Genomic DNA, 26,661 nt, shown 5'->3' on the forward strand with positions numbered 1-26,661 from the left:
ATATCATTATGCCTAGACCTAAACTATGTACTATAGGGATTACAAAAAAACAGAGGGTTGCATGCCTGATTTGAAATGTTCATAATCTTAATGCACACCTAATAGAACAAGATAATATTAACTGTGTGCAGTGTATTCTGCTAGACATTTCAGGATAGGTAAAGATGAGTATGAGATAGGCCTGACCTTAGGGGACTCCATCTGGTGGGACAGATAAGAGAAACAAAGAAGTAGCTGTAAGAGGCAGAATATGAAAGTATCATGAGAGGAACCAACAAATAGTGCACTATAGAGATTCATAGGAAGGAAACAACAATGTCATTAACTAGATTATTTAGAATGCTGTAAATTTATGTTAAGTTTTATTCAAACTGTTACATGAATTATGAGAAACAGAAGACTAATCTGGTTTGGCATAGTCAATGAAAGCATGCCTGTTTTCAAGTGTAAAACTATTACTTACTAAAAGATGTCAGAAATGTGGTTAAACAGAGAGAATTGGAAGCTTGTTGCCAGCAAGGAAAGTGAAGAAAACATGTCCCTTATTGCTGTAATCCTAAATTTCATTTTGAAAAGTAGCTCACTGGTGGTTTTCTACCTTTTACAGTGATTTGTGAATTAAGTAAATGTTTACCATGATGGTTATCTTTATCATTATTATTATCATTATTGTTCCCTATTACCTTAACAAGTTTTTTTCATGTCTTTTTACCTGTGTTAGTTTCTTAAATATAAAACTGCACTCATCTTTTTTTTTAATTACATTTATTTGTTTGTGAATATTTTGTAAATTTCTTTTTATAAATTTATTTTATTTTTCTGTATGAAATATTTTTGTATGCCCAGTCTAATAATACATACTCACTATTCACAGTTTGAAAGATGTAAAAAAGAAAAGTAAAATTACTGTAATCCTTCTACCCATAGATGATGAACACTTGGTGTGTATTTTTTTATATTGCTTTTTACATGTATATACATACATATTTCCATAAATATGCAGTACTGTTTTATATATTGTTTTATAATCTGCTTTTTAAAAAGGCTTAATACTACAGAAATCTTTTGCATGTCTATGATATTTTCAGTGGTTGTGGGTATATTGTTTTTATTTAATCCCATGTGGTTGAGATTAAGAGAAAATTTATACTTCATAGTCCTATAAAAAAAGCCAATCTAATAAATACTTGTAAAATTTCATTATTTTTTTAAAACTTCTTTGAGTGGAATTATTGGTTCAAAGTTTATAGTTTTTTTTTTAATTTTACAATTATAGATACATAGGTATTTGCAAAGGTAGTACAGAGAATTCCCATGTACCCTTCTTCCAGTTTCTTCCAGTAGTTCTACCAAATTGTAGCACAATATCAAAACCCTAGAGTTTGACATTGTTATAATGTTCATATATGATTTTATCACATGTATAGATTCCTGTGACCATTACCACAAGCATCCCTTGTATTGCCTTTTTATAGCCATAGCTACATCCCTCCCTCCCCACATCAGCCATCTAATCCCAGGCAACCACTAATCTGTTTTCTCTCTCAGTAATTTTGTCATTTTGACCAGAATGAATCCTATAATAGGTAATCTTTGTTTTTCTTTTTTATTTTTTTTCTTCTTTTTAAAATTTTTTCTTATTTTTATTTAAAACAGTAATCATTTGAGGGTTGTTTTTTTTTTTTTTTTCTCAGTAAAATTTTCTTAAGGTTCACCCAACTTGCTGCATGCATCTATAGTACATTCCTGTTTATTGCTGAGTAGTAGTCCATGATAAGCTGTACTTCTTTCTGGCCTCCATGGTTTCTAATGAGAAATCTACTCTATTTGAATTGCTTTTCAACTGTAGGTAATGTGTTCCCCCCACCCCAGGCTGCTTTCAAGATTTTTCTTAGTCTTTAATTTTTAAAAGCTTTAATGTGATGTGTCTTGGCATAGATTTCTTTGGAATTATTCTGTTAAATATTTATGCAGCCTCTTGAATTTGCAGGTTTGTGTCTTTTTGCCAAATTCGGGAAATGTTCATCCTTTTTTTTTCTCTGAATACTTTTCAGGCTTATCTTCTTTCTCCTCCTCTTCTGGGACTCATGTGACATGGCTATTAGAACTTTCACTATTATTCCACATGTCTCTGAGGCTCTGTTCATTTTTTTAATTCAAAAATACTTATTATACCTATTAAGAAGAATGCATCATGCTGGGGACAATGGATTATACAAAGGAGTATAGCCAAAGTAGTAATAATAATAAGCCAGTACAAAGAGTAAGAAGAGCCCAAACTGTGTGCTTCTGTTCATTTTTATGAAGAGCCCAAGTGATGTGTGTTTCTGTTCATTTTTATGTAGGCCAATTTCTTCATTTTATATTGTGTCATTTCCGTGGTTCTACTTTCAGGTTCATGGATTCTTCCCTTTGTCCATTCCATTCTGTTGAACCCATCCACTGAGGGCTTTTTAAAATTTAACTATTGTATTTTCCAGTTCAAAAATTTCCATTTGGTTGTCATTTAAATCTCCTATATGCTGAGGTTTTCCCTTTCTTTCCAGAGATTGTCTCTTGTTTCATTTGTTTCCAGCAGGTTTATAATTGCTCACTAATGCATTTTTATGATGGCTGCATTAAATCTTACTTAACTCCAACAGCTGTGTCCTGTTGCCATCTGTTGATTGTCTTTTTTCATTCAAATTGAGGTTTTCCTATTTCTTGATATAATGAGTAGTTTTGGATTGCTACCTGGGCATTTTAATTATTCTGTAGTGAGACTTGGATCTTACTGTGTTTTAGCAGGCCTCCTCTGACACTGCTCTGGTGGGGGAAAATGGTGCTACCTTGTTAGCCAGGAAGGTGGCAGTCCCCACTTGCCCTCTGCTGGCGCCTGGAAGTTGGAGAACTTGCTCATTACTGCAGAGTGATTATAGTGTATGCTGTCTAGTAGGCCTCCACTGATTTCCATTATGGATAGGGAGAGCACAGGATTGCCTTGTTACTGCTCCCCACCTGGTCTTTGTTGACACAATGGGAGGAGGGGTATGGTTTCATTACTCAGGCAGTGGTGGGAGGGAGACCTGACTCTCCATTAGTCCTCCTCTGACAAGACTCCAGTGTCTCATTACTGCTGGAGAGGGGTAAAAATCCAGGATCCTGCCATGGTCTCTACTGAAACTTCAGATTAAAAGTGAGGGGATGGAGAAACATTTATCCAGCAAAGGGATGTCAAAAGAAAGCCAGAGTAGCAGTACGTAGACAAACAAGACTGTAACAAGAGACAAGGACATTATATAATAATAAAGGGACACTCTAACAAGAAGATATAACAGTTATAAGTATTTATGCGCCCAAATATATGAAACAGTTAATAACAAACATAAAGGAACTAATCAGTAGTAACATGATAATAGTAGAAGACTTAAAACACCATATGTACTTCAATGGACAGATCATCCAAACAGAAAACAAACATGGAGACAATGGCTTTGAATGACACGCTGGACCAGGTGGATTTAACCAATGTATTCAGAACATTCCATCTTAAAACAGCAGAATATATCTTCTTTTCAAGTGTACATGGAACATTCTCCACTACAGATCAAATATTGGGTCACAATAGAAGTCTCAACAAATTAAACAAAATCTAAGTCATACCATTCATCTTTTCTTCTTATTTTTTATTTTAATTCCAGATAATTAGTATACAGTGTTATATTTGTTTCCAGTGTACAGTATTGTGATCTGTCATTTCCATACATCATCTAGTGCTCATCACAGCAACTATACTCCTTAATCCCTATCACATATTTCACCCATCCCCCCAACCCATATCCCTTCTGGTAACCATCAGTTTGTTCTCTTTAGTTAATAGTCTGTTTCTTACCTTGTCTCTCTTTCCCCTTTGCTTGTCTATTCTGTTTCATAAATTCCATATATGTGTGAAATCATATGCTATTTTTCTTTCTCTGACTTATTTCACTTAGCATTATAGTCTCTATATTCATATTGTTGCAGTTGTCATAATTTCATTTCTTTCACTGACTGAATAATATTCCATTGTGTATATACATATATACTACATCATATCTGTTTATCAATTGATGGACACTTGTGCTGCTTCCATATCTTAGCTATTGAAAACAATGGTGCTAGAAATACCGTGGTGCATGTATTCCTTTGAATTAGTGTTTTTGTATTCTTTGGGTAAATACCCAGTAGTGTAATTGCTGGGTCCCATGGAAGTTCTACTTTTAACTTTTTGAGGAATCTACTGTACTGTTTTCTACAATGGCTGCACCAATACACATCACCAACAGTTCAAGAGGGTTCCTTTTTCTCTACATCCTTGTCAACACTTATTCTTTCTTGTGTTGTTGATTTTAGCCATTCTAACAGATGTGAGGTAATATCTTATTGTGGTTTTGATTTGCATTTCCATGATGGTGAGTGATGTTGAGCATCTTTTCACATGTGTGTTGGCCATCTCTTTCTTCTTTGGAAAAGTATATTCATGGCTTCTGCCTATTTCTTAACTGGGTTATTTGGGTTTGCTGTGTTGAGTTTAGTAAATTCTGTACGTATTGGATACTAACCCTTTATCAGATATGTCATCTGCAGATTATCTTCTCCCATTCTTTAAGCTGCCTTTTAGTTTTGTTGATTGTTCCCTTCACCGTGCAATAGCTTTTTATTTTGATAAAGTCCCAGTAGTTCATTTTTGTTTTTGTTTCCCTTGCCTCGGGAAATGTATATAGAAAAATGTTGCTACCACCAGTGTCAGAGAGTTTTCTTCTAGAATGTTTATGGTTTCAGGTCTCATATTTAGGTCTCTAATCCATTTTGAATTTGTTTTGTGTATGGTTTAAGAAAGTGGTCCAGTTTCATTATTTTGCATGTTACTGTGTACTTCTCCCAACCCCGTTTATTGAAGAGACCCTCTTTTTCCCATTGGATACTCTTCTCTGCTTTGTTGAAGATTAATTCATCATATAATTGTGGGTTTATTTCTGGGTTTGCTCTTCTGTTCCATTGATCTATGTGTCTATTTTTATGCCAGGACCATACTGTTTTGATTACTATAGCTTTGTAGTATAATTTAAAAACTGGAATTGTGATACCTCCAGTTCTATTTGTCTTTTTCAGGATTGCTTTGGCTATTTGGGATCTTTCGTGGGTTCTCTGCAAGTTTTAGGATTATTCTTATTTCTATGAAAAATATTGTTGGCATTTTGATAGGAATTGCACGGAATCTGGGGCACCTGGGTGGCTCAGTGGGTTAAAGCCTCTGCCTTTGGCTCAGGTCATGATCCCAGAGTCCTGGGATGGAGCCCCGCACTGGGCTCTCTGCTCAGCAGGGAGCCTGCTTCCTCCTCTCTCTCTCTGCCTGCCTCTCTGCCTACTTGTAATCTCTGTCAAATAAAGTAAATAAAATCTTTTAAAAAAAATAGGAATTGCACTGAATCTGTAGAATGCTTCGGGTAGTATAGACATTTTAACAATGTTTGTTCTTCCAACCCATGAACATGGCATGTCTTTCCATTTGTTTGTGTTGTCTTCAATTTCTTTCAGAGTATAACTCTTTCACGTCTTTGGTTAAGTTTATTCCTAGATATTTCATTGTTTTTGGTGCAGTTGTAATTGGGACCATTTTCTTACTTCTCTTTTGGCTACTTCATTATTGGTGTATAGAAATGCAACAGATTTCTGTATACTGACTTTGTATCCTGCAACTTTCTTGAATTCATTTATCAGTTCTAGTAGTTTTAGGTACAGTCTTTAAGTTTTCCATATATAGTATCATGTCATCTACAAATAGTGAAAGTATTACTTCTTCCTTATAGATTTGGGTGCCCTTTATTTCTTTTTGTTATCTTATTTCTGTGACTAGGTAGTACTGTGTTGAATGTAAGTGGTGAAAGGGGACATCCTTGTGTTATTCCTGATCTTTGGGGAAAAGCTCTGTTTTTCACCATTATGATGTTTGCTGTGGGTTTTACATATAAGGCTTTTATTAACTCGAGGTATGTCTCCTTTATGCCTACTTTGTTGAGGGTTTTTATCATGAACAGATGTTGTACTTTGTCAAATGCTTTTTCTCTGTTGAAATGATTATATGGTTTGTATTCTTTCTCTTATTGACCTAATGTATCAGTTCAGTTGATTTTCAAGTATTGAACTACCTTACATCCCACAAATAAATCCCATTTGATCATGGTAAATGATTTTTTTAATGTATTGTTAGATTCAATTTGCTATTATTTTGTTGGGGATTTTTGCATCTATGTTCATCATAGATTTTGCCCTGTAGTTTTCTTTTTTTGTGGTATCCTTATCTGATTTTAGTCTCAGGGTGATATTGGCCTCAAAGAATGAACTGGAAGTTTTCCTTTTCCATTTTTTGAAATAGCGTGAGAGGAATAGGCACTAACTCTTAAGTAAATGTTTGGTAGAAATTGCCTGTGAAGCCATTTGGTCCTGCACTTTTCTTTTTTGGGAATTGTTTGATTACTGATTAAATTTTAGTTGCTGGTAATCACTCTGTTCCAATTTTCTGTTTGTTTCTGTTTCAGTTTTGGTAGTTTATATGTTTCCAAGAATTTATCCATTTCTTCTAGGTCATCTAATTTGTTGCCTTATAGTTTCTCCTGATATTCTCTGTGTAATTGTGTTTCTGTGGTATTGGTTGGTATTTCTTTTCTCTCATTTGTGATTTTATTTATTCCAGTCCTTTCTCTGTTTTTTTCTTGATATGTCTAGCTAGTGGCTAATCAGTTTTATTAATTTTTCAAAGAAATAGCTCCTCATTTTGTTAGTCTGTTCTATTGTTTTATTTTGTTTTAGTTTCTTTATCATTTATTTCTGCTCTAATCTTTATCATTTCCTTTCCATCTGCCAGTTTTATATTTTATTCTTTTTCTAGCTTGTTAGTTATAAGGTTAGATTTTCACTTGAGATTTTTCTTGCTTTTTGAAGTAGGTCTGCTTTACTTTAAACTGTCCTCTTAGAATTGCTTTTGCTGCATCCCAAAAGTTTTGAACTGCTTTTTTTTTTTCATTTACATTTGTTCCCATGTACTTTTTAATTTTTTCTTTTATTTCCTGGTTGATCCATTCATTTCTTAGTAGCACGTTATTTAATCTCCCTGTATTTGTGGTCTTTCAAGATCTTTTTCCCTGTGGTGGACATATAGTTTTATGATGTTGTGTTTAAAAGAAATGCTTGGTGTAACTTCATCTTTTCAAATTTGTTGAGGCTTGTTTTGTGGTCTGTTATGTAATCTATTCCAGAGACTGTTCTGTGTGCACTCGAAAAGAATATATATTCTGCTTTAGGATGGAATGTTCTGCATATATCATATGTATTTATATATATTCATATATGTTAAGTCCACCTGGTCCAGTGTGTCATTCAAAGCTGTTGTTTCCTTGTTGATTTTCTGTTTAGATGATCTCTCCATTTATGTAAGAGGTGTTAAATTCCTCTGCTCTTATTGTATTATTATTGATTAATTCCTTTGTCTGTTAATAACTATTTTATGTATTTGGGTATATGAATTTTATAATTATTTTCTCTTCTTGTGGGATTATACCCTCATTATTATATAGTGTCTTTCTTTGTTTCTTATTGCAGTCTTTGTTTCGTATTACAGCCTGGTTTGTCTCTTATAAGTATTACTGATCTAGCTGTCTTTTGACATCCATTTGCATAATGACTTTTTTTTAATTTATTTTTTATTTTCAACATAACAGTATTCATTATTTTTACACCACACCCAGTGCTGCATGCAATCCGTGCCCTATATAATACCCACCACCTGGTACCCCGACCTCCCACCCCCCATCACCCCTTCAAAACCCTCAGATTGTTTTTCAGAGTCCATAGTCTCTCATGGTTCACCTCCCCTTCCAATTTCCCCCAACTCCCTTCTCCCCTCTAACTCCCCATGTCCTCCATGCTATTTATTATACTCCACAAATAAGTGAAACCATATAATAATTGACTCTCTCTTCTCCACCCCCTTACTTTCAATCTGCAGGTGTCATTAGGTGTAAAATGGGTCTTATCTTTTTATTCATTCTGTCACCCTCTGTCCTTTAATAGGAGTGTTTAGTCCATTGCATTCAAGGTAATTATTGATAGATATGTATTTATTATAATTTATTACTACTTTGTGGTTGTTTCTGGATATTTTCTTTGATCCTTTCTTGTCTTTCACTCCTTCATGGTTTGATGGTTTTCTTTAGTGATATATTTTGATTTCTTTCTCCTTATTCTTTGGCTGGTTTTTGATTGGTGGTTACATTAGGTAGGTTTGTATGTAACATCATCTTCATGTAGCAGTCTATATTAAGCTGATGGTCATTTTAGTTTGAACCCAGTCTTTATTCTTTTCCCTACATTTTACATATATGGTATCATTTTTTACATCCCTTTTTTGGGTTTTCCTTGACTGACTTTTTACAGAAATAGTCATTTTTACTGTTTTTGTGTTTTCTACCTTCATACTGTCAGTATTGGTCTTTCCTTTCCACTCAGAGTCACCTTTAAAATTCCTTGCAAGGCTGGTTTAGTGGTCATGAACTCCTTTAGTTTTTTGTTTGTCTTGAAAACTCTCTCCTATTCTTCATGATAACCTTCTAGAGTATCCTTGGCTTCAGATTTTTCCCATTTAGCATTTCAGGTATATCATGAAACTTTGTAATGGCCTGCAGAGTTTCTGCTGAACAATTCCCAAATAGCTTTATGGGGTTTCCCTTGTATTTAACTGTTTTCTTTTTCTTGCTGCTTTAAATATATCTTTTGATCTCTGTATTTTGCCAATTTAGTTACATTATGTCTGGTATAGATCTACTTTTTTTGCTTTTGTTGGGGGTGTCTGTACCTCCTTGATCTAGATACTTGTTTCCTACCCCAGATTAGAGACGTTTTTAGCTATAATTTTTCACATGAATTTTCTGCCCCCTTTTTTCTGTCTTCTTCTGTGACTCTTTTTTTTTTTTAAGATTTATTTATTTATTTATTTATTTGACAGAGAGAAATCACAAGTAGATGGAGAGGCAGGCAGAGAGAGAGAGAGAGGGAAGCAGGCTCTCTGCTGAGCAGAGAGCCCGATGCGGGCCTCAATCCCAGGACCCTGAGATCATGACCTGAGCCGAAGGCAGCGGCTTAACCCACTGAGTCACCCAGGCGCCCTTCTGTGACTCTTGTAAAGTGAATGTTATTATTTATGTTTGATGGAGTCCCTGAGTTCCTTAAGTTTGTTCTCATTTTGCATAATTTTTTTCTGTCTCTTTTTCAGCTTGATTACTTACCATTACTATGTTTTCTAGTTCATTGATTTGTTGCTCTGCTTCTTCCAGCCTCCTGTTCATTACATCAAGCCTGTTTTCATTTTTTTATTGAGTTCTTCATCTCCACTGTTATTTCTTACGTTCCTCAGTCTCACTTATGTCTTCTATTCTTTTCTCAATCCCAGTGAGTATCTTTAAGATCATTGCTTTACATTCTTTTTTTTTTTTTAAAAGGTTTTATTTATTTGTGAGAGAGAGAGACCACAGGAGCGGCGGGGAGGAAAGATGGGTGGGGGGAGGGAGAAGCAGACTCTCCACTCAGCAGGGAGCCTCATTTAGGGCTCAATCCCAGAACCCTGAGATCATAACCTGAGCTGAAGGCAGATGCCCAACTTACTGAGCCACACAGGCACTACAACTTTAAATTCTTTATCAGACATGTTACTTACTCTTTTGCATATATCTTGGCCTGTGGCCTTGTCCTACTCTTTCATTTGGCATAGATTTCTTTGTTTCTTCATTTTGTCTACCACTCTGTGTCTGTTTCTTTGTGTTAAAAACGTGAGGTATATCTTCTGCTCTTGAAAGTAGTGACTTTGTAAGGAAGAGGTCCTGTAGTGCCTTGCAGTACTCCGCGGACATAGTCTTGTCCTTTTCTTTCATTTGGCACAAATTCCTCTGTTTGCTCATTTTGTGTAAGTGTCTGTGCCTGCTTGTATATGTTAGGATAGTTAACTGTGTCTCCTGTTCTTCAGGGTAATAGCTTATAAAGAAGAGGTCCTGTGGTGCCCTCAGTGAAGTTTCTGCTGATACCCAGGGCCTGGCACTTCAGGGAATGTCTCCAATGTCTGCTTTGTGTGCTCTGCTTTTGTGTTTGCTTTATTCTTCATGCTTTCATCAGTGGAGGCTTGCTTTGCCTGTTGTGGAAAATGTTTGGTCCTTTTTCTGAATATGGTGAGTTTCAGTTAGATGTGCTCTGGTCTGCTTGTGAAATGAGACCTTTCAGCCGTGCTGCTGGAGCCAAGCCCCTTCAGAACTCCTGGGTGAGGAGTTGTAGTGTATACAGGGATTTGGGCTGGTTTTCTGGGGTAGATGCCCTCCCTTTCTGGGACTGACACTAGTGACTTAGAAGGTTGGTTCCACTGGAGCATTGGGAGGTGGGGAGCAGGGCTCTGTGTAAGCAAGTTAGGTCCCCAGTGTCAGCACTGTGCCACTTCCAGCAGGTGGCTCTGTGCTAATAAAGAGGGGTTGTGAGAGGAAATGCCATCTTCTAGTTCCTGTATTAACAGAGGAGAATCTTTGAACACTGCCTCTCTAGGATATGCTCCAAGATGAGCATATAACCTGCCCATTCTGTTGCCCAGGGGCTCTTCAGATCACCATTTCTATGCTGTATGTCCATGGACTGTTTGCCCTGCCTTCTCTCCAAAAGCAGCACAATGCTCTCCAGTTCTCCCCCGGCCAAGCCTGCTTACCTTTAAAACTGTAGAATTATCTCCTGTTGGTTGTGAGAAATGATGAAATTTGACTCCTCTCCAAGCCAGTTGCTGTGGGGGTTTGTTTTCCCCATGGGCTCCCCTGTGTGTCTGTCCATCTCTCAACCTCTATACCTATTGCTTCTCCCCACCATAGCAGCCACAATCCATTTCTCTCTCAAAACATGTCTCTGCACTTCAACCTTCTTTTGTGTGGCCTCTCTCTCCTTTTAGTTAGAGGGTTTGTTCTTTAAGTCTTCAGGTTGATTTCTGGAGTATTTAGGGTGATTTGGTAGTTAACTCCTTGTATTTGTGGGACAGAGTGATCCTAGGGTCCTTATACTCCACTGACATCTTCCCCTACCATGCATCTTTTCTGACCACAATTTGGTGAAACTGGAAATAAACCACAAGAAGAAATTTGGAAAGAGCACAGTACGCGGAGGTTAAATAATGTGCTACTAAACAATAAATGGGTTAATGAAGAAGTCAAAGGAAAAATGAAAGAATGCATGGTAACAAATGAAAATGAAAACACAATCGATCCAAGACATTTAGGATGAAGCAAAAGTGGAGAGAGGGAACTTTCTTACAATACGTGCTTACCTCAAGCAGCAAGAAAAACTTCATATAAAGAATGTAACCTACACCTAAAGGAGCCCCCAAAAGAACAAACAAAACCCAAAACTGGCAAAAGGAAGGAAATAAAGATTAGAGCAGAAATACATGATGTAGAAACACGAACAGATCAATGAAACCAGCACCTGGTTCTTTTGAAAAAATAAAGAAAATTGATAAACCTCTAGCTGGACTTATCAAAAAAAAAAAAAAAAAGCAGAGAGGACTTAAACAAAATCACAACTAAAACAATACCACAGAAATACAAACAACTGTAAGAGAATAGTCCCAAAAAGTTATATGCCAACAAATTGGACAACTTAGGAGAAATGGATAGATTCCTAGGAACATATAACCTACTAAAACTGAAGCAGGAAGAAATTGAAAATTTGAACAGAGTGATTACTAGCAATGAAATTGAATCAATAATCATAAAACTCCAGGACCAGAGGGCTTCACAGGTGAGTTTTCACAAACATTTAAAGAAAAGTTTATTCCTTTTCTTCTGAAAGTATTATAAAAATAGAAAAGGAAGTGAAACTTCCAAATTAATTCTAAGATGAAGACTTCATCACTCTGATAACAAAACTAGATAAAAATCACTACGATACCAGAATCACAATGATTGCAACAAAACCAGAGGCCTAGTATCTCTAATGAACATAGATGCAAAAATCCCCAACAAAATACTAGCAAACCAACTCCTGCTATACCTTAAAAAAATCATTCATCATGATCAGATGGAATTTATTTTCAGGACCCAAGGGTGGCTCACTATATGTAAATCAATCCATGTGATATATCACATCAATGAAAGAAAGGATACAAATCATATGATCATTTCCATAGACACAGAAAAAGCTTTTGATGAAGTAACATCTATTCATGATAAAACCCTCAACTCAGTAGGTATAGACATATCTCAACATAATATAGGCCTTATACGAAAGCCCACAGTGAATGTCATACCCAATGATGAAAAACTGAGAGCTTTTGACCACTTATATTCAACATAGTACTAAAAGTCCTAGTCACAGAAACCAGACAACAAAAAGAATTAAAGGGCATCCATATCACTAAGAAAGAAGTAAAACTTTCACTAGTTGTAGATGACATGATACTATATATGGAAAATCTGAAAGAGTGTACCCAAAACTACTAGAACTGATAAATGAATTCAAGAAAGTTGCAGGATACAAAGTCAGTGTACAGAAATCTGTTGCATTTCTATACACTGATAATGAAGCAGCCAAAAGAGAAATTAAGAAAACAGCCCCATTTACATTTGCACCAAAAAAGCAATGAAATATCTGGGAATAAACATAACCAAAGATGTGAAAGATTTATACTCTAAAAACTATAAAATGATGATAAAAGAAATTCAAGATGGCATAAAGAAATGGAAGGACATTCCATGTTCATGGGTTTAAAGAAAAAAATATTGTTAAAATGTCTATTCTGTGCAAGGTAATATACATAGTCAATGCAATCCCTATCAAAATTCCAATAGTGTTTTCACAGATCTATAAGAAAGAATCCTAAAATTTGTATGTTACCACAAAAGACCCTGAGAAACAGTGAAAACAATCTATTCTATTTTATTCTATTTTTATTTTATTTCAGTGTAGGTAACAGACAGTGTTGTATTAGTTTCACGTGTACAATATAGTGACTTAACAATTCCATACTTCATCCAGTGCTTAACATGACAAGTATACTCATTAATCCCTCCCCTCTATTCAGCCAATCTCTTTTTTCTGCCCCACACTCTTATCCTCTGGTAAACCATCAGTTTTTAGTAGTTAAGAGTAGGTTTCTTGGTTTGTCTCCATCTCTCTCTCTCTCTCTCTCTCTCTTTTATTTTTAGCTCATTTGTGTTATTTCTTAAATACCACATATGAGTGAAATCATATGGTATTTGTCTTTACCTGACTGACTTATTTATCTTAGCATTGTACTTTTTTTAAAGAATTTTTTTATTTATTTGAGAGAGAAACCATGAGTGAGAGAGAGAGACAGAGAGCACAAGCAGTGGAGAGGGTTAGAGGAAGAAGTAGATTCCCCTCTGAGAAGGGAGCCTGAAGCGGGACTCAATCCCAGGGCCCTGGGATAATGACCTGAGCTGAAGGTGGATGCTTAACCGACTGAGCCACACACTGCCCCAGCATCGTACTTTCTTGCTCAATCCATATTGTTGCAGATAGCAAGATTTCATTCTTTACTGATGAATAAAATTACACACACACACGCACACATACACACATACACACACATACACATACACCCCTCATCTCCTTTATCCATTCATTTATATCACTGGACACTTGGGCTGCTTCCATAATTTGGCTAGTGTAAATAATGCTGCAATAAACATAGGGGTGCATGTATCCCTTTGAATTAGTGTTTTTGTATTTTTATGGTAAATAGCCAGTAGTACCATTAATGGATCATGTGGTAGTTCTGTTTTTAACTTTTTGAGGCCTCTCTGTACTGTTTTCCATAGTGGCTGTACCAGTTTGCATTCCCACCAACAGTGCACAAGGGTTCCTTTTTCTCTACATCCTTGCCAACATGTGTCATTCCTTCTCTGTTTTTTATTTTAGACATTATAACTGGTGTGAAGTAATATGTCATTGTAGTTTTGATTTACATTTCCCTAATCCAAAGCAATCTTGAAAAAGAAAAAAAAAATGGTTGTATCATAATTCCGGGCTTCAATTTCTATTACAGGCTATAGTAGTCAAAATAGTATGGTACTGACCCCAAAAAAGACACATAGATCAGTGGAACAGAATAGAAAACCAAGAAATAAACCCACAATTACATGGTAAAGTAATTTTTAACAAAAGAGGAATGAGTATACATTGTGAAAAAGATGGTCTCTTCAGCAAATGCAGTTGGTAAAACTGGACAGCACCATGCAAAGTAATGAAACTGGACCTCTTTGTTTCATTATGGACTAACCTAAGTCCAGAATGGATTAAAGACCTAAATTTGAGATCCAAATCCATAAAAATCCTAGAGGGCACAGGTGGTAATTTTTGTGACATATGCTGAACTATATATCTCCTGAGACAAGGGAAACAAAAGTAAAAAATAAAATACTGGGACTACATAAAAATAAGCTTTTGCACAATGAAGGAAACAGTGAATGAAACTAAAAGGCAACCTATGGAATGTGTGAAGATATTTATATATGACATTCTGTAAAGGATTCCTGTCAGAAATAGATAAAGAACTTCTACAACTCAACACCCAAAAAGCAAATAATCCAATTTAAAAATGGGCAGATGACATGAGCATATATTTATCCAAAGAAGATATCCAGATGGCCAGTGGACTCATGAAAAGATTCTCAGTTATCACTTAAAATCAGGGAAATGCAAATCAAAACTACAAGGAATTATCACCTCACACCTGTCGGAATGGCTAAAATCAACTCTAGAAACAACGGGTGTTGGTGAGGATGTTGAAAAAAAGGAACACGTTGCACCGTTGGTGCCAATGCAAACTGGTATGGCCACTGTGGAAAACAATATAGAGGTTCCTCAGAAAGTTAAAAATAGAACTACTCGGGGCTCCTGAGTGCATCAGTCATTTAAGTGTCTGCCTTTAGTTCAGTTCATGATCCCAAGGTCCTGGGATTGAGTCCTGCCTTGGGCTCCCTGCCTGGCGGGGAGTCTGCTTCTCCTTCTACCCTCTCCCCGCTTTTGCTCTCTCTCACTCTCTCTCACACTCTGTCTCTCAAATAAATAAATAAAATCTTTTAAAAAATATGGAACTACTCTACAATTCAGTAATGGCATTTTACCAAGAAATACAAAACACTAATTTGAAGGAATACATGCACTCCTATATTTATTGCAGCATCATTTACACTAGCCTATTTATGGGAGCAGCCCATGTGTCCATCAATAGATGAATGGATAAAGAAGATGTGGTTTATATGTGCAGTAGACTATTATTCAGCCATAAAAAGAATGAAATTTGCCATTTGCAACATCATGGATGCAACTAGAAATTATAATGCTTAGTGAAATAAATCAGTCAGAAAATGGCAAATACCTTCTGATTTCACTCATATGTGGAGTTTAAGAAAAAACAAATGATCAAAAGAAAAATGAAAGAGAGACAAGCTAAGAAACAGACTCTTCACTATATAGAACAAATGATGGTTATTCGAGAGGAGGTAGGTAGAGAGATGGTGAAATAACGTGATGGGGGGGATTAAGGTATACACTTAGCATGATGAGCACTGAGTGATGTACAGAGTAGTTGAATCACTATCTTATTCACTTGGAATAAAAATAACACTGCATGTTAACTATACTGGAATTACCATAATTTTTTTTTAAAGGAAGAGAGTGAGAAAACTGTGAGGAAGAAATGACCTCATTACAGCAAATGTGCCTGAACCACCAGGGACCTCAGAAGGTTAGGACAGTTTGTGGAAAAATTAGGCCAAAATATCGTCTCAGACCAGCCAAGTCTTATCTGGAGACTAGTTGGAAATATGTGAAAACCCAACGCTGGCCTACGACTTCAGAAACTGTTCTGAGAAGCCTGAGAAGGTGATTCAGAAACACATAAAAGTATGAAAGCCACTGCTACAAAGGAATGAGATGCCTTATTAGGGTGAAAAGGTGGTGTCAGAGCAAAGATTGCATCAAAGTTTAAAAGACAAGGAACACTTTATTGAAGAGTATTGCAAAAAAGAGAGAGGGTAGAACAACTCAGTCTGAATTCAGCTCCCCTGAGGTAGAGGATGGGAGGGTTTTTAAGGGTTCGGGTGATCTAGTGGCAAAGTACTAGAGGATATTAGCAGTAAAGGGAGGTGTTGTGAGCCATTTGGGTTTGCTAATAAACTCCTATTTTATGGCAAAATAATGGTATATAAGAGACCTCACTTTCATATTATAATGATAATGTAAGGTTTGCTTATATAAGTTATGTTACAAGTAGAATTTTTGAACTAATTTTTATTGTGAGGGAGGAATATATTCATGTATATTTATACACACAAACACATACATTTGTGCATATATTGGTACATCAGCATATTATGCAGATAAATTCCAAGTATATGCCAGAATAGTCACAGCAGTGATTATCCCTGAATGATGGGAATACAGGTAACTGACATGTTTCTCTGTTTACCTTGATTTGCTGACTTCTCTATAATATGAGTTAAAATAGACTTAAGTAGATATGCCACAGGCATAAAGGATCATATTACATAAATGTATAATAGTGTGATCAAAATTGACATGCTATGCCACATAGTTATAATTTTGATTATGTCCAGTTGAAATCCAGTTTCAGGTGTATATTTCCAGGCCACTAAGATATAAAAATGTTTCATGTGGTCATTAAATTTGAGTTTTTCCTTAATTTTCATTCTCAAATCTTCCTACTTTGGTAAATATTTCCTGAAATTTTAAACTGCTTTTCCAAGTTACCCTGCAACATAACAATCAGTGACTCATCTTAGGTAAGTCCATTCTCACATGGCTCCTTTCTTCTTTGTCATCTGGATTCTGTTCCTGCTTAATTCATTTACTTATGTGTTTTTACTCTTCTATCCCCACACCTCTTCTTCATGTCAGCTTATTCACAAATGTCTTCCTATTATTGATTGAAGACAGTGAATGCCTCTTGTCTTCTGCAGTCATAAGTAGCATGAAGTGGAACTGTAACCTTCACATTTTCTTTTTTAACCAACACCATAGTTATTTCCCTGGTATTTTGAAAGAGTTTAATGTCCAGTGTATTTTGGGGGAGAAACACTAAAATATGTTTTATGTGTATGCATTTATCTTATTAGTTTTCTCATATAATAGAGTTACATTTATTTATGGAATTATTACAGAAGTCAAAGAACTTCCCTCATATTATTAAATTCTTCAGAATACAGTGTTGTGTGGTAAGACATGGTGGTAGAGCATCTCTGCACATCCCAATTATAGGAGATCCTTACTTTTGGAGGAAGTATACTCTTTGACAGTATCTGTTAAAAAAGTTAGTGGTGATGCAGACTTAGAGTCTGCTCACTCCTGCCTTTCACAAAGGGACTGTCAGTCAGCTGGGTAAGAATAACCTAGACTACTGCATAGGTCTTATTTAGGCCTGCCTAAAAGAACACAGAAATGGCAAGATCATTTGTTTAAGGTCATATGGTAATATTTATCTTTGAAATACAACAACAATAATAATAACAACAACAGCTATCATGCTGGAAGTAGTGGGGTAAGTACCCTCATTAGTTATTTCATGCATTCCTTAAGAAAACCCTATGAAGGGTGCCTGGGTGGCTCAGTCCTTAGGTGTCTGCCTTCAGCTTGGATTGGATCAAGGCCTGCACTGGGCTCCCTGCTCAGTGGGAAGCCTGCTTCTCCCTCTCCCCCTGCTTGTGTTCCTTCTCTCGCTCTCTCTGTCAAATAAATAACTAAAATCATAAGAAAATAATAATAACCCTATGAATTAGGTAGGTACCATTAGTTCCATTTTGTAGATTAGGAAACTAAGGCTAATGGAATTTAATTAGGTTACCTGTGATACATACTTCAGCAAGTGGCAGAGCAGGAATTAAAACATAATTTTTTTCTGATTTGGGGCCCATATAGCCTACCACTGTGCTGATGCTAAAAATTAAAAAAAAAAAAATGCTTCCCTCATATACTTTCCTTTCTCTAGTCATAAATCATTGTCATATTGTACCAACCTTAAAACTATGGGCTTTTTCCTGTCTTACAATAAAGAAAATAGTGTCCTAACATTCTGTGATGTTAGTATTGAGCTCCTAGGAAATGTTGCATATGCCAATGGATATGAATGAATTAGACCTGTTGTAAAGATTGAATATTTATAAAACATTTAACACAAAGTGCCTGGCAAAGAGTTAAGATATAAGAAATGGCAGCTCCTACTGACAATAAGAATACCATTGCTAATATACTGGGTATTGATACTGCATATAACAAAGTATTATTTTTAATATTTCTGTGTTTTCTCTCATCTTCATGTCTTTGCACAAACTCTTCCCTTAACCTAAAGTGGCCTTGCCAACTAGTTAAATGCTTCTTCATCCTTTGAGTCCTAGTTCATATATTAACCACCTTTTTCAAGCTTTTCCTTGCCTTATTCATGCACTTAGTATACTTTTTCTCCTCTATTTAGATAGAACCTTGAACTTCCCTCTAGGATTAATATTTATTCTATTTTTATAATAATGATGACTAACATTTATTAAACACTATATGCAGGCACTGTTCTAAGCACTTTAACTGGATTAACTTAATTTTACCCTAACAATTCTGTGGGTTGGGCCAATTGTCTTCTCTTTTATTCAGATGAAGAAATGGAGGCACAAAAAAAAGATACATGATTTACTGAAGGTCACAGAACTTGTAGTAGGAAAATGAAGGACTTGTTCCACTATATCTTCTAGACTTCTTTCTTTCTCCTCACCTTCAGGGATTCCAATAATTCTGACGTTGCAACGTTTCATGACATCATTTATTTCCCTGATTCTGTTTTCGTGGTTTCTAAGCTGTTTGTTCCAGGCTTCCTCCTGATCCTTTCTCTCTATCTGTTTGTCCTCCAGATCAACTTGTAGTAGGAAGAAGCAGAATTTGAATCCAGTCAGTCTGACTCTAGAGTCTATACTTTTATTCATCATACTATACTGCTTCTTAAAGTAATTTTTATTTTATTTAAACTCAACTAATGTATAGTATATTATTAGTTTCAGAGGTAGAGTTTAATGATTCATCAGTTGCATACAACACCTTGTGTTCATTACTTCAAGTGCCCTCCTTAATGTCCATCACCCAATTACCCCACCCCCCACCCAACTCCCCTCAGTTTGTTTCCTATAGTAAAGAGTCTCTTATGGTTTGTCTCCCTCTCTGATTTCTTCTTATTTTTTCCCTCCCTTCTCCTATGATAATCTTTATGTTTCTTAAATTCCACATATGAGTGAAATCATATAATTATCTTTCTCTGATTGAGTTATTTCACTTAATTTAATAGCCTCTATCTCCATCCACCTCAGTTTAAAAGGTAAGATTTCATCCTTCCTGATGGCTGAGTAATACACCATTGTATATGTATACCACATCTTCTTTATCCATTCATCTGTGGATAGACATCTGGGCTCTTTCCATATTTTGGCTATTATGGACATTTTTGCTATAAACATTGGTGGGCAGGTACACCTTCACACGGCTATGTTTCTGTCGTTTGGTTAAATACCTAGTAGTGTAATTGCTGGGTCATGGGACAGCTCTATTTTTAACTTGTTGAGGAGCCTCCATACTGTTCTCAAGAATGGCTGTACCAGCTTGCATTCCCACAAACATTGTAAGAGGGTTCCCCTTTCTCTGCATCCTTGCCTTGTTAACAGATGCTTGCCTTCCCAACATCTGTTGTTTCCTGACTTGTTAATTTTATCTGTTCTGACTGGTGTGAGGTGGTATCTCATTGTGGTTTTGATTTGTATTTCCCCAATGCCAAGTGATGTTGAGTATTTTTTTCATGTGTCTCTTTGCTATTTGTATGTCTTCTTTGGAGAAATGTCTTTTCATGCCTTTTGCCCATTTCTTGACTGGACTTTTTGTTTTTTGGGTGTTGAGTTTGAGAAGTTCTTTATAGGTCTTGGACACCAGCCATTTATCAGTAATGCCATTTGCTAATATCTTCTCTCATTCCCTGGGTTAACTTTTAGTTTTGTTGACTATTTACTTTGCTATGCAAAAGCTTTTACCTTTATGAAGTCCCAGTAGTTCATTTTTGCTTTTGTTTTCCTTGCCTTTGAAGACATGTCTACCAAGAAGTTGCTGCCAGCCAAGGTTCAACAGGTGGTTGCCTGTGTTCTCCTCTAGGATTTTGATGGATTCCTGACTCACATTTGGGTCTTTCATCCATTTTGAGTTTATTTTTGTGTGTGGTGTAAGAAAATGGTCATTTCATTCTTCAGCATATGGCTGCCCAATTTTCCCAGCACCATTTGTTAAAGAGACGGTCTTTTTCCCATTGAATATTCTTTCCTACTTTGTCAAAGATTAGTTGATCATAAAGTTGAGGGTTCATTTCTAGGTTCTTTGTTCTGTTCCATTGATCTATCTGTCTGTTTTTGTGCCAGTACCATACTGTCTTGATGATTGCAACTCTGTAATGTAGCTTGAAGTCCAGAATTGTGATGCCTCTAGCTCTGGTTTTCTTTTTCAACATTTGGCTATTTGGGGTCCCTTCTGGTTCCATACAAATTTTAGTATTATTTGTTCCAGCTCTGTGCAAAATGTTGACAGTATCTTGATGGGGATTGCACTGAATGTGTAGATTGCTTTGGGTCGCATAGATATTTTAGCAATATTTGTTCTTCTAGTTTATAAACATGAAATGTTTTTCCATTTTATTGTATTATCTTCAACTTCTTTCATAAGTGTTCAATAATTTCAGAGTACAGATCCTTTACCTCTTTGATTAGGCTTATTCATAGGTATCTTATGGGTTTTTGCAATTATAAATGGAACTGATTACTTCATTTCTCTTTCTTCTGTCTCATTGTTAGTGTATAGAAATGCAACTGATTTCTGTGTGTTGATTTTATATCATGTCACTTTGCTGAATTCCTGTATGAGTTCTAGCAATTTTGGGGTGAAGTATTTTGTATTCCATATAGAGTATCCTGTCAACTGTTAACAAGAGTAAAAGTTTGATTTCTTCCCTGCCAATTTGGATGCCTTTTATTTTTGTCTGATTGCTGAGGCTAGAACTTCTAGTACTATGTTGAACAACAGTGGTGAGACTGGGCATCCCTGTCATGTCCCTAACCTTAGGGGAAAGGCTCTGTTTTCCCCACTGAGGATGGTATTTGCTGTGGGCTTTTTTTTTTTTTTAAGATTTTATTCATTTATTTGACAGAGACACAGCTAGAGAGGGAATACAAGCATGGGTGTGGGAGAGGGAGAAACACGCTTCTTGCCAAGCAGGGAGCCTGATGTGGGGCTTGATCCCAGGACCCTGAGGTCATGACCTGAGCCAAAGGCAGATGCTTAACAACTGAGCCACCCACCCATTGCTGTGGGTTTTTCATATATGGCTTTTATGGTATTGAGGTTTGTTCCCTCTACCCCTGCACTGAGGAGAGTTTTAATCAAGAAAGGATGCTGTATTTTGAAAATGCTTCTTCTGCATCTATTGTGGGGATCATATGGTTCTTGTCTTTCATTAATGTGGTGTATGACATTGATTTGCAGTTGTTGAACCACCCTTGCAGCTCAGGAATAAATCCCACTTGGTCATAGTGAATAATCCTTTTTTTTTTTTTTAAGATTTCATTCATTTATTTGAGAGAGAGGGAGAGCACAAGCCAGGGGGAAGGGGCAGAGGGAGAGAGAGAAGCAGACTCTCCACTGAGCAGGGAGCCCAATGTGGGGCTTGATCCCACAAGCCTGAGGTCATTACCTGAGACAAAGGGAGACAAAGGGAGATGCTTAATTCACTGAGCCACCCCGGTGCCCCAATAATCCTTTTAATGTACTGTTGGATCCTATTAGCTAGTATCTTAGTGAGAATTTTTGCCATCTGTTTTCATCTGGGATATAGGTCTGTAATTCTCCTTTTGGGTGGGTCCTTTGGTTTGGAGATCAAGGTAATGCTTGTCTCTTACAAAGAGTTTGAAACTTTTCTTTCCATTTCTATTTTTTGAAATAGCTTCAGAAGAAAAGACATTAATTTTTCTTTAAATGTTTGGTAGAATTTCACTGGGAGACCATCTGGTCCTGGTTTCATTTGTTGGGAGATTTTTGATTACTTACTCATTTCTTTGCTGGTTATGGCTCTGTTCTGGTTTTCTTTTTCTCACTGTTTCAGTTTTGGTAGTTTATATGTTTCTAAGAATGCATCCGTTTCTTCTAGGTTGCCTAATTTGTTGGCATATAGTTGCTCATAATGTGTTCTTATAATTGTATTTCTTCAGTGTTGGTTATGATCTCTCCTCTTTAGTTGTTTTTTCTTTTTGATAATCCGTCAGAGGGTTTATCAATCTTGTTAATTCTTTCAGAGAACCAGTTCCTAGTTTTGTTGCTCTGTTCTGCTATTGTTTTGATTTCTACTGACCTCTGTTCTAATCTTTATTATTTTTCTCCTGCTCTATTTAGGCTTTGTTTGCTGTTCTTTCTCCAGCTCTTTTGGGTGTAAGCTTAGGTTGTGTATTTGAGACTTTTCTTGTTTTTTGAGAATGGCCTGTATTGCTATATACTTCCCTTTAGGACCACCTTTGCTGCATCCCAAAGGTTCTGAATGGTTGTGTTTTCATTTTTATTTATTTCCATGAACTTCTTAAGTTTTTCTTTAATTTCCTAGTTGATCCATTCATTCTTCAGTGGGATGTTCTTTAACCTCCATGTATTTGTGTTCCTTGCAAATTTTCACTTGTGACTGAATACAAGTTTTAAAGCATTGTGGTCTGAAAATATGTAGGGACTAGTCCCAATCTCTTGGTATTGGTTGAGACCTGATTTGTGACCCCACTATGTGATCTATTCTGGAGAATGTTCCATGCACACTCAAGAAGAATGTGTGTTCTTTTGCTTTAGGATGGAATGTTCTGAATGTATCTGTGACGTCTATCTGGTCCAGTGTGTCATTCAGAGCCTTTATTTCCTTGTTGGTCTACTTAGATAATCTTTCCATTGCTGTGAGTGAGGTGTTAAAGTCCCCTGCTATTATTGTATTATTATCAATATGTTTCTTTAATTCTGTTTTTAATTGGCTTTACAAAAATAAAACTGAAGAAATGAGAGTAAGCCAAAAGTGAAACATATATGTGTATATATATATATATATATATATATATATACATGTGTGTATATATATACATGTGTGTATATATAAAACATAAATGTGAAAATAAAAATTAAAAACTTTATTTTTTAAAGATTTTATTTATTTATTTGATAGCGAGGGGGAGCAGCAGACAGAGGGAGAAGTAGGCTCCCCGCTGAGCAGGGAGCCTTATGTGGGACTTGATCCCAGGACGTGGGATCAATACCTGAGCCAAAGGCAGACCTTTAACTGACTGAGCCACCTAGGTGTCCCATAAATTAAAAAAACTTTAAATAAGAATTGTTAAACTATCTGAAAGGGGAAAAAATGTAAAACTGAAAGCCTAAAGAATAATAAGAAAAAATAAGAAAAAAACAGGAATGCTATAAACTGTTTTCCCTAGGAGCTGAAGCTTTGCAATTCTCTATGATCAATAAACTTGGTATTAGCTGAATGTTCCTGCTGGTCTTCTGGGCGAGGGTCCTGTTGCACTGATTCTCAGGTGTCTTTTTTCTGTTGGAATTGTAGTCCCCTTGCCAGTGGCTGTGCTCAGTGTAAGTGGCTCTGGATTGCACTGTGTGTTGCTGTTTTTGCTCCCTGGAGGCTTTCAGCACCAATGGGGGTGACTGAAAATGGTGGCACTGCAATCTCTAGCCCCAGAGTTGAAAGTTTGTGCCCCCCTATTCCTCAGTGAACCCTCGTAGAAAAGCATTCAATCACTCTTTTCTCCCTGGTTTCCATCTGAACTCTTTGTACAGCCAGCCTGTGATACTAGCGTTTTTTTCTCAGGCCTCTGACTCCATTTCCAGTGTCCAAACTTTACAGACACCTGCAGTGGACCCATGCTATTCTATCCAGGCTAGGGAGGGGTGGTCTCTTAGGGCTTCTGCCTTTTGTTGGACTCCTGCTTGGAGACCAGTCGCCAGACCATGTAGCTGTCCTAATTTATAGCAACTCAGAACAGAAAGCTGGCGCCTAGACACTATTTGCAGCCTGCTTCCCTGTTTAAATGCATGGGAACTCTCCCACCCTCAGGCACCCCTGGTTTGTTTTTTGTTTTTTGTTTTTTGTTTTTTGTTTTTTGTTTTTTGTTTTTTGTGACACTGGGATCCTAAGACCACACTGTCCCACATGGGACTCTCCCACTTCGCCACCCGAGCACCTTTCAGGCTGTCTTCTCTAAGTTACAGTTTTGTGCTCCACTGCTTATAACACTTTCCGGTAGCCGGCTTATAGAGGCTTTATCTATCCATGTCTTGGATTCCTGTCTCCACACTTCCTACCTTACAAAAAGTGGTCACTATTCTATTCATAGAATTGCAGCAATTATTCTTCTCAGATTTCTGGTTAATTTTGCAGGTGTTCATAATGATTTGGTAACTATCTGAATTCCAGGGATCAGATGAAATTGTGGTCCCCTACTCCACCATCTTACCTCTGTACTCTACTGCTTCTTGGGAATAATTATAACATGAATAACTTTAACATTTTTTGTCCAATAGGAAAAACTGAATCATGGCTTGCCATTTCTCTTCCTAGAATTTACATATGTACATTATGCTGAGCACTACTGAGTAAATAATAAAACCCTACCATCCAGTTTTGTTTCTACAGTTTTATTTTCTAACTTAAAAAAAGTTTCTCAGAAACATTTTATCCACTAGTAAATGAAAAATAAAAAGTTTAAAACACTATCTTAAGGTGTCATGATATTGAAAAAAAAATGTTGACAAGTTTTTTATTTAATTTTCAGTTCTTATATTTAATGTTATGAGAATCAGTTTCCAACTTGAGTTTTTAGGAAATTTAGGAAGAATACTGTTATAGTGGAGAAGTATTGGCCCAAGAGTCTACAGAATTCCTTCAATTAATTCTTTGACCTTGAACAAGTTTCATAATTTATTAGGTCTTGGTTTCTTTATTAGAAAATGGGGGGTTTCGTCTGAAGAATTTAGAAAAGATCCCATACAAATTGAATACATGTATGCATGTATGTAGAAAAACAGCTGCCCTGTATACATGCTTGATAAAATATATGACATTTTTAAGCAAACTGGGTTTTTCTTTAAAGCTCTCTCCAGGGTGCCTGGGTGGCTCAGTGGGTTAAGCCTCTGCCTTCGGCTCAGGTCATGATCTCAGGGTCCTGGGATCAAGCCCCACATCAGGCTCCCTGCTCAGCGGGGAGCCTGCTTCCCCCTCTTTCTCTGCCTGCTTGTGATCTCTCTCTCTGTCAAATAAATAAATAAAATCTTTAAAAAAAAAAAGCTCTCTCCAACTTTAGCTTTCTCACTTTTTTTATGATAAAATTATTTTGCTAATCTTTAAGGTATCTTAATTTATAAATGCAAAGCCAGCAATATAGACAAATACACTGGCTTTGGTTTTTTTTTTTTAGTCTCAATACTGAGGCTTACACCAGGAAGGTTAACTGAAAGAGAAAAGCTTGAATTTATTATTTGTACTTAGTCCTGTTACAGGACAAAAAAAAAAGGAAGTTCATGTTTGTTTGTTTGTTTGTTTTCAATTTCTTAAAGTTTGGCTTCTTTTTTCTTCCCTCTTGACTTATGTTTTGAGCCTGTTCAGAGACTTTGAGGAGTAATTTATAACTTGGACATTAAAAGTCCTTAATGGCATATTTTCCTACTTCTGTCCTAATTGAGAGTTGTGGTGTCAGAACTGGTGACAAGCTGGTCTGCCCTTTGTAGTTAGCTTATCTGTCTTCTGAAGCAAAACTAATCTAATATCACAGAAGGCTTTAAACCACCCTTTCCCTTTCTCGTAATTTTTTAAATATTTTCAAGTCAGAGAAAAGAAGAATATATGCCATGTGTTTTTAAAATTATTTTTATTAACATATAATGTATTATTTGCCCCAGGAGTATAAGTCTGTGAATCGTCAGGCTTACACACTTCGCAGCACTCACCATAGCACATACCATCCCCCAGTGTACATAACCCAACCACCCTCTCCACAACCCCCGCCCACCAGCAATACTCATTCTGTATTGTAATATTAAGAGCCTCTTATGATAAGTATCCAAACCTTTTCTCAGCTCATTTATTTTCCTCTTTCAAAGCTCTCTGGTTACAAGCTAGTTTCTTAGTTTAGAGTGTTACATAATAATCCTCTTCCTTCACACAACTTTGACTTTTAAATCTCTTTTAAGAATATTGTCTTTTTTCCTGAACCTTTTGCATAAAATTTATCTTGAACACAAAAGAATAGGTTTTAAAAATTTCCAGAATTGTTTCTTCACAAAAAAAAATTCATTATTTCCCAGGTCAAACACCAAAAATTGAAAATGGTGAATACTTTCTAATGGTATAAGAATTCCACCTTTTTTTTTTAAGATTTTATTTATTTATTGGACAGAGAGAGAGATCACAAGTAGGCAGAGAGGCAGGCAGAGAGAGGAGAAAGCAGGCTCCCCGCTGAGCAGAAAGCCCAATGCAGGGCTCGA

The 26,661-nt window shown here is 36.3% G+C and overlaps 1 protein-coding gene across 5 annotated transcripts in view; it reads left to right on the forward strand.

The window, feature by feature from the left end:
* The window catches only part of CHM (CHM Rab escort protein), a 239,583-nt gene that overhangs the window by 172,210 nt on the left and 40,712 nt on the right, over nt 1-26,661 (forward strand). The window lies entirely within an intron of this gene.

Source organism: Mustela nivalis (assembly GCF_964662115.1).
Source record: "Mustela nivalis genome assembly, chromosome: X".
NCBI classification, from domain to species: domain Eukaryota; kingdom Metazoa; phylum Chordata; class Mammalia; order Carnivora; family Mustelidae; genus Mustela; species Mustela nivalis.